General features: G+C 43.8%; 1 pseudogene; it reads right to left on the reverse strand.

Annotated features, from left to right (window-relative positions):
- Positions 1-34: 34 nt before the first annotated feature.
- On the reverse strand, positions 35-1,193 carry LOC118000500 (annotated as a pseudogene).
- Between the last annotated feature and the right edge of the window lie 6,507 nt (positions 1,194-7,700).

The following is a 7,700-nucleotide window of genomic DNA, read 5'->3' on the forward strand; positions in this document are numbered from 1 at the left end:
CTGTGCCAGTCAGACCACAGGACTTAGGTACAAGGATGGACATGTTTTCTCTGCTGAATTTATAGCCTTACAACAGTTCAAATCTCTTCCCTGCATGCATCAGTTCAAAGGCTTCATTAATTTGGTCAGAAGTCAGATTGTAAGTCACAAATTCATCAACTTTAATCTTTTTGGACATCTATTCAGACACCAATTTTGGGACACTGTCCACACTCTTCCATTCTCCAAGGGCAGTGCCTTTCCACATGCGGCCTGTTCCCAGCTGAAACGGGCGAGTGGTGATTTCTTGCTCTGAAGCCACTACTCCAACCACCATCCTGACGCCCGGCCTTGGTGGCAGGCCTCCAGCGCGGCTCTCATGACCTTCACGTTACCAGCACACTTGAAGGAATAGTCCACTCCCCCGACAGTCATTTCAATGAGCGCTTCCTGGATGGGTTTCCTGAACTCCTGGGGCTAATACCTTCAGAGGCTCCAAACTCCGTAGCCCTTGTGAATTCATCTTTATTGATGCCTACACCAACGATCCGGATGCACCAGCCACCGACAGCCCACGCTGGCCGCCAGTCCACCTCCGTCTGGGCCAAAGATGGCACCAGGAGAGCGAGGCTCCCCCTTGGCAGTGTTCACAGCAGCACCATGACCAGCTGAAGTGCCACAGCCCAGAAGACAGACTTTATCCAAAGGTGCTAACGGATCAATTTTAGCAACATAGATATCGCCGCAACTGTGTATTCAGAAAACATGCTGGTCCCCATGGAATGTAGAATTGTCTTTCCTTTGCAAGTAAATCTGCTGGTACCATCTGGCATTAATCCTCTCCCTTGAGTAAGTCTTATCTTCTGGCAAAGGTTGGTTTTAGGGTTGAGACAAAATTTGCATTCTCCACGCTGTGGGATATAAAGTGGGATGACAGTATCACCTGCCTTCAGCTTAGTAAATCCTTCGCCACCACTTTGGGTGGTTCTAGCACCTTCATGTCCCAAGATCACTGGAAAACTCCCTTCAGGCTCAGCCCCACTCAGGGTATAGACACTGGCATGGCAAACTGCAGTGGCGATCATCTTAATTCGAACTTCCTGAGCCTTTGAGGGTGCCACCTCTACCTCCTCTACAGAGAGGGGTTTTCCTGCCTCCCAGGCAACTGCAGCCTTGCACTTGATAACCTGGTTCGCCATGACCTCGGACTCGGGTCGGTGAGGGGCGGACATCCAGGGTGGGCTGCCCAGGGACCTCCCCACTCTTAAATATGAATGGACAATCGAGGATTACCAGCTAGATAGCTAAGAGACGTCTTCATCATGAAAGACAAGGAAAAAAACAGGAAACCCCATAAGGAAAACAACAGATGGTTCAAGGAAACCTTTTTTGTTAAGAAATATATCCTCAGGGGCGCCTGGGTGGCTCCGACGTTAAGCGTCTGCGTTTGGCTCAGGTCATGATCCCAGGGTCCTGGGATCGAGCCCTGCATCGGGCTCCTTGTTCAGCGGGAAGCCTGCTTCTCCCTCTCCCACTCCCCCTGCTTGTGTTCCCTCTCTCGCTGTGTCTCTCTGTCAAATAAATAAATAAAATCTTTAAAAATATATCTATATCCTCAGATGGGGCTCCTGGCTGGCTCAGTTGGTAGAGCATGTGACTCTTGATCTCGGGGTTGTGAGTTCGAGCCTCACATTGGGGGTAGAGTTTACTTAAGAAAAAAAGAAAAATATATCCTCAGAGAAGTAAGAAGATAAAAAAACCCAAAATGCTATTTTATTAAGGAACACCCAGAGAACAAAACAGCGCTTAGGAATTTTAATGGTAGCAGAAGTTAAAATTCAATATAAACATTAGGAATTAAGAATCTGGGGATGCCTGGGTGGCTCAGTGGTTAAGCGTCTGTCTTTGACTCTGGTCATGATCTCAGGGTCCTGGGATTGAATCCTGCTCAGCAGGGAACCTGCTTCTCCCTCTGCCTGCCACTCCCCCTTCTTGTGCTCTCCCTCTCTCTCTGACAAATAAATAAAATCTTAAGAAAAATTTTTTTGACAAACTGTCCCAGGAAGTGGGGCCAAAAAGGCAAAAATAGAAGATAGAGAAAAAAAATAAGGACTAGTTCAGAAGGTGAATATCCAAATATCTTGAGATTGAAAAAGAGAGAGAGAGAAAGAAAGAAGAGAAAGAAAGAAGAAAACAGAAGGAAGGAGGAAATCATCAACAAAATAATCCAGAATTTTCCAGAATTGAATGATAATGAGTTTCTAGATTCCAAGGTCCCAGCACAACAGATGAAAGTAAATGAACTTCAAAGCATATTATTGTGAAATGTCAGAACCCCAAGGACAAAAAGAAGATTCTGCAGATCTAGGGGAGGCGTATCAAAAATGAAGAATCAGTAATGCTCACCAGAACAATGTTTATGGTACCCTCCAGACTGGTGATGGGGAAGAAGGTGCGTTTGTTCTTGAGCTCCTTGTTATGAACCCAGGAGGGCCCTGGCCGGCATCTGGGGGTGATCTCAGGCATCCTCAAGATGATACCAGTGGTCCATTCTCAATAATGATTATATAAACAAAGAATGTGAAGACACTTCCTAATAGAAGAAGAGAATACAGCAACAACTTTGAAAAAAAAAAAAAAGAATCCAGAATTAATATATCTTCAGGCTTCTCAAAATTAACTCTGGAAGCTAGAAAGACAAAGGAGCAGTGCCTTTGGATTTCTTATGAAAAATTTCCAACCTAGGACTCTATACATAGTCAAATTATTAGTTAAGTTGAGGATAGAATAAAGACATTTTCGGTCAAGTGAGATCTCAAAAACACTTACTACCTGAGTATCTTTTCTTAAGAAGCTGCTGGAGGGGCACCTGGGTGGCTCAGTTGGTTGAGCGACTGACTGCCTTCGGCTCAGGTCATGATCCTGGAGTCCCTGGATCGAGTTCCACATCGGGCTCCCTGCTCAGCAGGGACTCTGCTTCTCCCTCTGACCCGCCCCCCTCTCATGTGCTTTCTCTCTCATTCTCTCTCTGTCAAATAAATAAATAAAATCTTAAAAAAAAAAAAAAAAAGCTGCTGCTGGAGGATGTGCTCTTCTGATCCAACAAAGGGAAAAGATAATGGGAAACTTGCACAGAGATTGGTGAAAGGGAATCCCAGGATTATATTTGTACACTCTATTGAGGACAACCAGTTATAGATTGGAACAGTGTGACTCCAGAAACATTCTGAGAGCTCTCATCACAAAGATGATCGTTATCATGGTACAATCTTTTTAGCCTGAGGAGCAGAATGCCCAGGTAAGCCGGGCCCACATTTCTGTCCTACAGTTGGCTTGCCCTACGTCCTCATGGAGTTCCTGGTCTCCCTCCTTGACCCGCTGGAAGTGTTCTGCTCTGTTTACCCCCAGAGAGCTTAGAAGTAGAAACTTCGTAGGAGTTCATTCAAACATATTCCTGCCAAATGTGTAGTCATACCTGCCTGCATCCCAGCCTTGCCAGAAACCCCAACAATGCTAAACCCTTTGTTTCCCAGGATTAATTTACAACCTTGATCCCTAATTTTCCCAGAATAAACTTTTGTAGCTGTCCGGGAAGCTGTAACCAGAACATGACCCAGAGGTTGTTTAGTTTATTTTCTCCTATGGGCCTTCATCCAATTATTGCAATATTGCTTTCTGCTATAGACTGAACATTGGTATCCCCTCTCCCCTGCAAATTCATATGTTGAAATCCAATCCCCCATATGATGGTATTTGGATGGGGGGCCTCTGGGGGCAATTACATCATGAGGGTGGAGCCCCCAGGAACAGGAAAGAGACCCCAGAGAGCTCCCTCCCCTCTTCTGCCATATGAAGACACAAAGAGAGGGCTGCTATCTATGAACAGGAAGTGGGCTCTCACTGGACACCAAATCTGCTGGTGCCATCGTCTTGGATTTCCCAGCTTCCGACACTGCAAGGCTTCCATGTTTGTTGTTTAATCTGCCCAGTCTATGGTGTTCTTGTTAGAGCAGCCCAAGCAGACTAAGACACCTCCTCTGAGCATAGCTAGGTTGTGCTTGCTGCTCAGTTTTTATATTAACTGCCTTTCATATTCCTTTATAGATAGTTACAGTTAGCTGAATAATGGCCCCCACAGATGTTCGGATCATAATCCCTGGAACCTGTAAATGCGTTAATTTCCTTGGCAAAAGGAATTATGCAGATGTGATTAAGTTAAGGTTCACGAGGGGGTGCCTGGGTGGCTCAGTCGGTTAAGTATCTGCCTTCGGCTCAGGTCATGGGGTCCTGGGATCGAGTCCTGTGTTGGGCTCCCTGCTCATCGGTGAGTCTGCTTCTCCCTCTCCTTCCGTGATCTCTCTTGCTTTCACTCTCTCTCAAATAAATAAAATCTTAAAAAAAAAAAAAAGTTAAGGTTCATGAGATGGGGAAATTATCCTGGATTAATCTGGGTGGCCCAATATCATCCCAAGGGTCCTTACAGGAGGGAAGTTGGAGGTCAGAGAGGGGAGAAGATGCTAACTGGCTGGCTCTGAAGATGAAGGAAGGAGACCATGAGCCAAGGAATGTGGGTAGCTTTGTGAAACTGGAAAAGACAAGGAAACAAACCACCCCCAGAATGTTCTTCTCCTGAAGAAAGTCAGTCTTACAGATCCCATTTTAGACTCCTGACCTCCAGAACTATAAAATATGAATTTGTTTTTCTTTAAGCCACTAAGTTTGTGGCAATTTGCTACAGCACTAATAGAAAACTAATATAATAATAAATAACAATAATAACTATTTGATTAAAATGGTTAAAGAATGTGTTTATTATAGGCGATTTAGGAAATGCAGCAAGAAAGAAGAAAATGAAAATTATTCAGAATCCACCACTCAAGGATAGCCACTCTATTTCAGAGGGTACTATTTTTTGTTTGTTTTTTTAAAGATTTATTTATTTATTTGACAGAAAGAGAGCACAAGCAGGGAGAGCGGAAGAGGGGAGAAGGAGAAGCAGGATCCCTGCTGAGCAGGGAGCCCTATGTGGGACTCGATCCCAGAACCCTGGGGATCATGACCTGAGGCGAAGGCAGATGCTTAACCGAGTGAGCCACCAAGGTGCCCAGAGGGTACTGTTTTTAATACCAGTAGAGCATGCAGTCACAGAGAGAAACCCCATATTTCATTCAATTTCAAAACAAATTTGTTGGATACCAATGGGATCAAAAATAAGTAAGAAAAAAAATAAGACAGACTACTGGGGCACTTTTTAACTTATTTGTGAATGGATGTGTCTATTTCTATTTTACCCTGCTTTCTATCCTGAGGACTAACTACATTAGATCCTCTTTGCTTCCTCTATCTTTAGAATCTATTGCTGCATATTGGAACTCTATGTGCAAGTGACAGAAAGCTAACTAAAAATATCTTAAGCAATAAAGGGGCATTTATTGGTTCATTTAACTGGTAAGGACAGAGCTGGGTGCAGGGTCAACTAAATCAAGAGACCCCATGTCATTCTAATTGTTTTTCATCAGGGCCGGTCCTCGTTAGTATAGTGGTGAGTATCCCCGCCTGTCTAATTGTTTTTCATCCCTCTTTTTCCTTTTCCGGGCTTATTCTCTCCTCCTACAGAGAGGCTTCCTCTGTATAACGCGAGCCAAAGCCAAAGCAGCTCCAGACTTACATCATCCCACTTCAGTGATCTCAGAAGAAACAAGTATAGCAGCACGTACAATTCCAGAGAAGGGTTCCAGGTGATCTGCTCTGGATTTCATGTTCAGTCCTTGGACTCGGAGGTATGGCCATGGGGTTGGGGGTCATATGATTAGCCAGGCCTGGGTCACGTACCTGTGGTCTTGACGGTAGAATATTACAGTTGGCAGTTGATTAGATTGGAGTGATAGTTTCCCAAAGTAAGGTGGGGATGGTGCTTCCACCAGCAGGAGAAAAACAAGTTAGGCAGATAAAAACAATGTACCTATTATACTTTAAATCTTCCCTAGGTTAAAAGATAACCCATTTGATTTAGCAGGCCCAGTATGATACGCAGTTCACCCTTCTACTCCCCATGATGTTTTTCTTTATGGAGAAAAATGTAATAGAAACGTAATATTTATTATGGTATAATTTTAGTTGTGGAGAATGGGAATTTTTTATAGGTCTGTTATATAGTTTGGGCTGGGAAATAGCCATAAAAGTTGACAGAGGAGGGATAAGTAATTTGCTGTTAACTGTAGGTCAAGATCTGAAGTTTATAATACCTGTCTTTTAAAATATACTGTACAGATTCCAGATTATCCCTCTAGGGGCGCCTGGGTGGCTCAAATGGTTAAGTGTCTGCCTTGGGCTCAGATCATGATCCCAGGATCCTGGGATGGAGCCCCACATCTGGCTCCCTGCTCAGCGGGAGGCCTGCTTCTCCCTCTCCCACTCCCCCTGCTTGTGTTCCTGCTCTTGCTATCTCCCTCTCTGTCAAATAAATTAATTAAAAAAAAAAAAAAGATTATCCCTCTAATGTCTATCTTACTTGGTTGGGTTCCTATATGTCTTCTGAGAGGGAAAGGGGGTGAACTCAGACCATTCTGTCTCAGTGACTTATTGTAGCAGGGACTACTACTTGTCACTCGAACATATGTTATCTGTCTTCTTCTATAATAATAGAAGTTTTAGCTGGGCACATGGCTGCTTAGCCAAACACTCATCTCCCAGTTTCCCATCCAATCACGTGCATACCCCATGTGACTAGGTGGTGCTCTGTGAGATAGGGACTGAAGTGATGTAGGCAACTTGCAAGTCATGACCTTAATTTCCACATTCACAACCAGGAATCTTACACCTGGATAGTGATAACTTATCTACCATCACACCATCAATTACTGTCGAGCTAACATTAGAAGAAAGGGTGGCAGATAGACAAGGAAAAAGGAGGATACTGGGCTGATAATGATGTGAACAATACGCTTTGTATTTATTTTACGTAAATGATTAAATAGTCTGTCTATGTTCAGTAGCAGTAAATTTCCATTTTAATGAGATTTGGATACAACACAGCTATTTATATTCATTAAAATGAGATTTTAGGGGCGCCTGGGTGGCTCTGTCATTAAGCGTCTGCCTTCGGCTCAGGTCATGATCCCAGGGTTCTGGGACTGAGCCCCGCATCTGGCTCCCTGCTCCTTGGGAGGCCTACTTCTCCCTCTCCCACTTCCCCTGCTTGTGTTCCCTCTCTTGCTGCATCTCTCTCTGTCAAATAAATAAATAAGGGGCGCCTGGGTGGCTCAATCGTTAAGCATCTGCCTTCGGCTCGGGTCATGATCCCAGGGTCCTGGGATTGAGTCCTGCATTGGGCTCCCTGCTCTGCGGGAAGCCTGCTTCTCCCCTCTCCCACTCCCCCTGCTTGTGTTCCTGCTCTTGCTATCTCTCTCTCTGTCAAATATATAAATAAAACCTTTAAAAAACACACACACAAACACAAATAAATAAATGTCTTTAAAAAAATAATAATAAAATAAAATAAAATGAGATTTTACTGTACATTAAAAACTATTAATATCGACTGCAACATTTTGACTTACCGTCGGTTAAACTTTGGTTTCCCAAAGCTGATTTTGCACCATCATAAAAATATTAATTACAAGAGAATGTCAAATCAACTGAAGAGAATAGAAAGAAGTACACTAGTAATATTAGTTTATATAAAATTTGCTACAGATAGAAATGCCTTTAAAGGGGCGCCT

This window comes from Mirounga leonina, unplaced genomic scaffold (genome assembly GCF_011800145.1).
Source record: "Mirounga leonina isolate KUSES-001 unplaced genomic scaffold, KU_Mleo_1.0 Mir_507, whole genome shotgun sequence".
NCBI classification, from domain to species: domain Eukaryota; kingdom Metazoa; phylum Chordata; class Mammalia; order Carnivora; family Phocidae; genus Mirounga; species Mirounga leonina.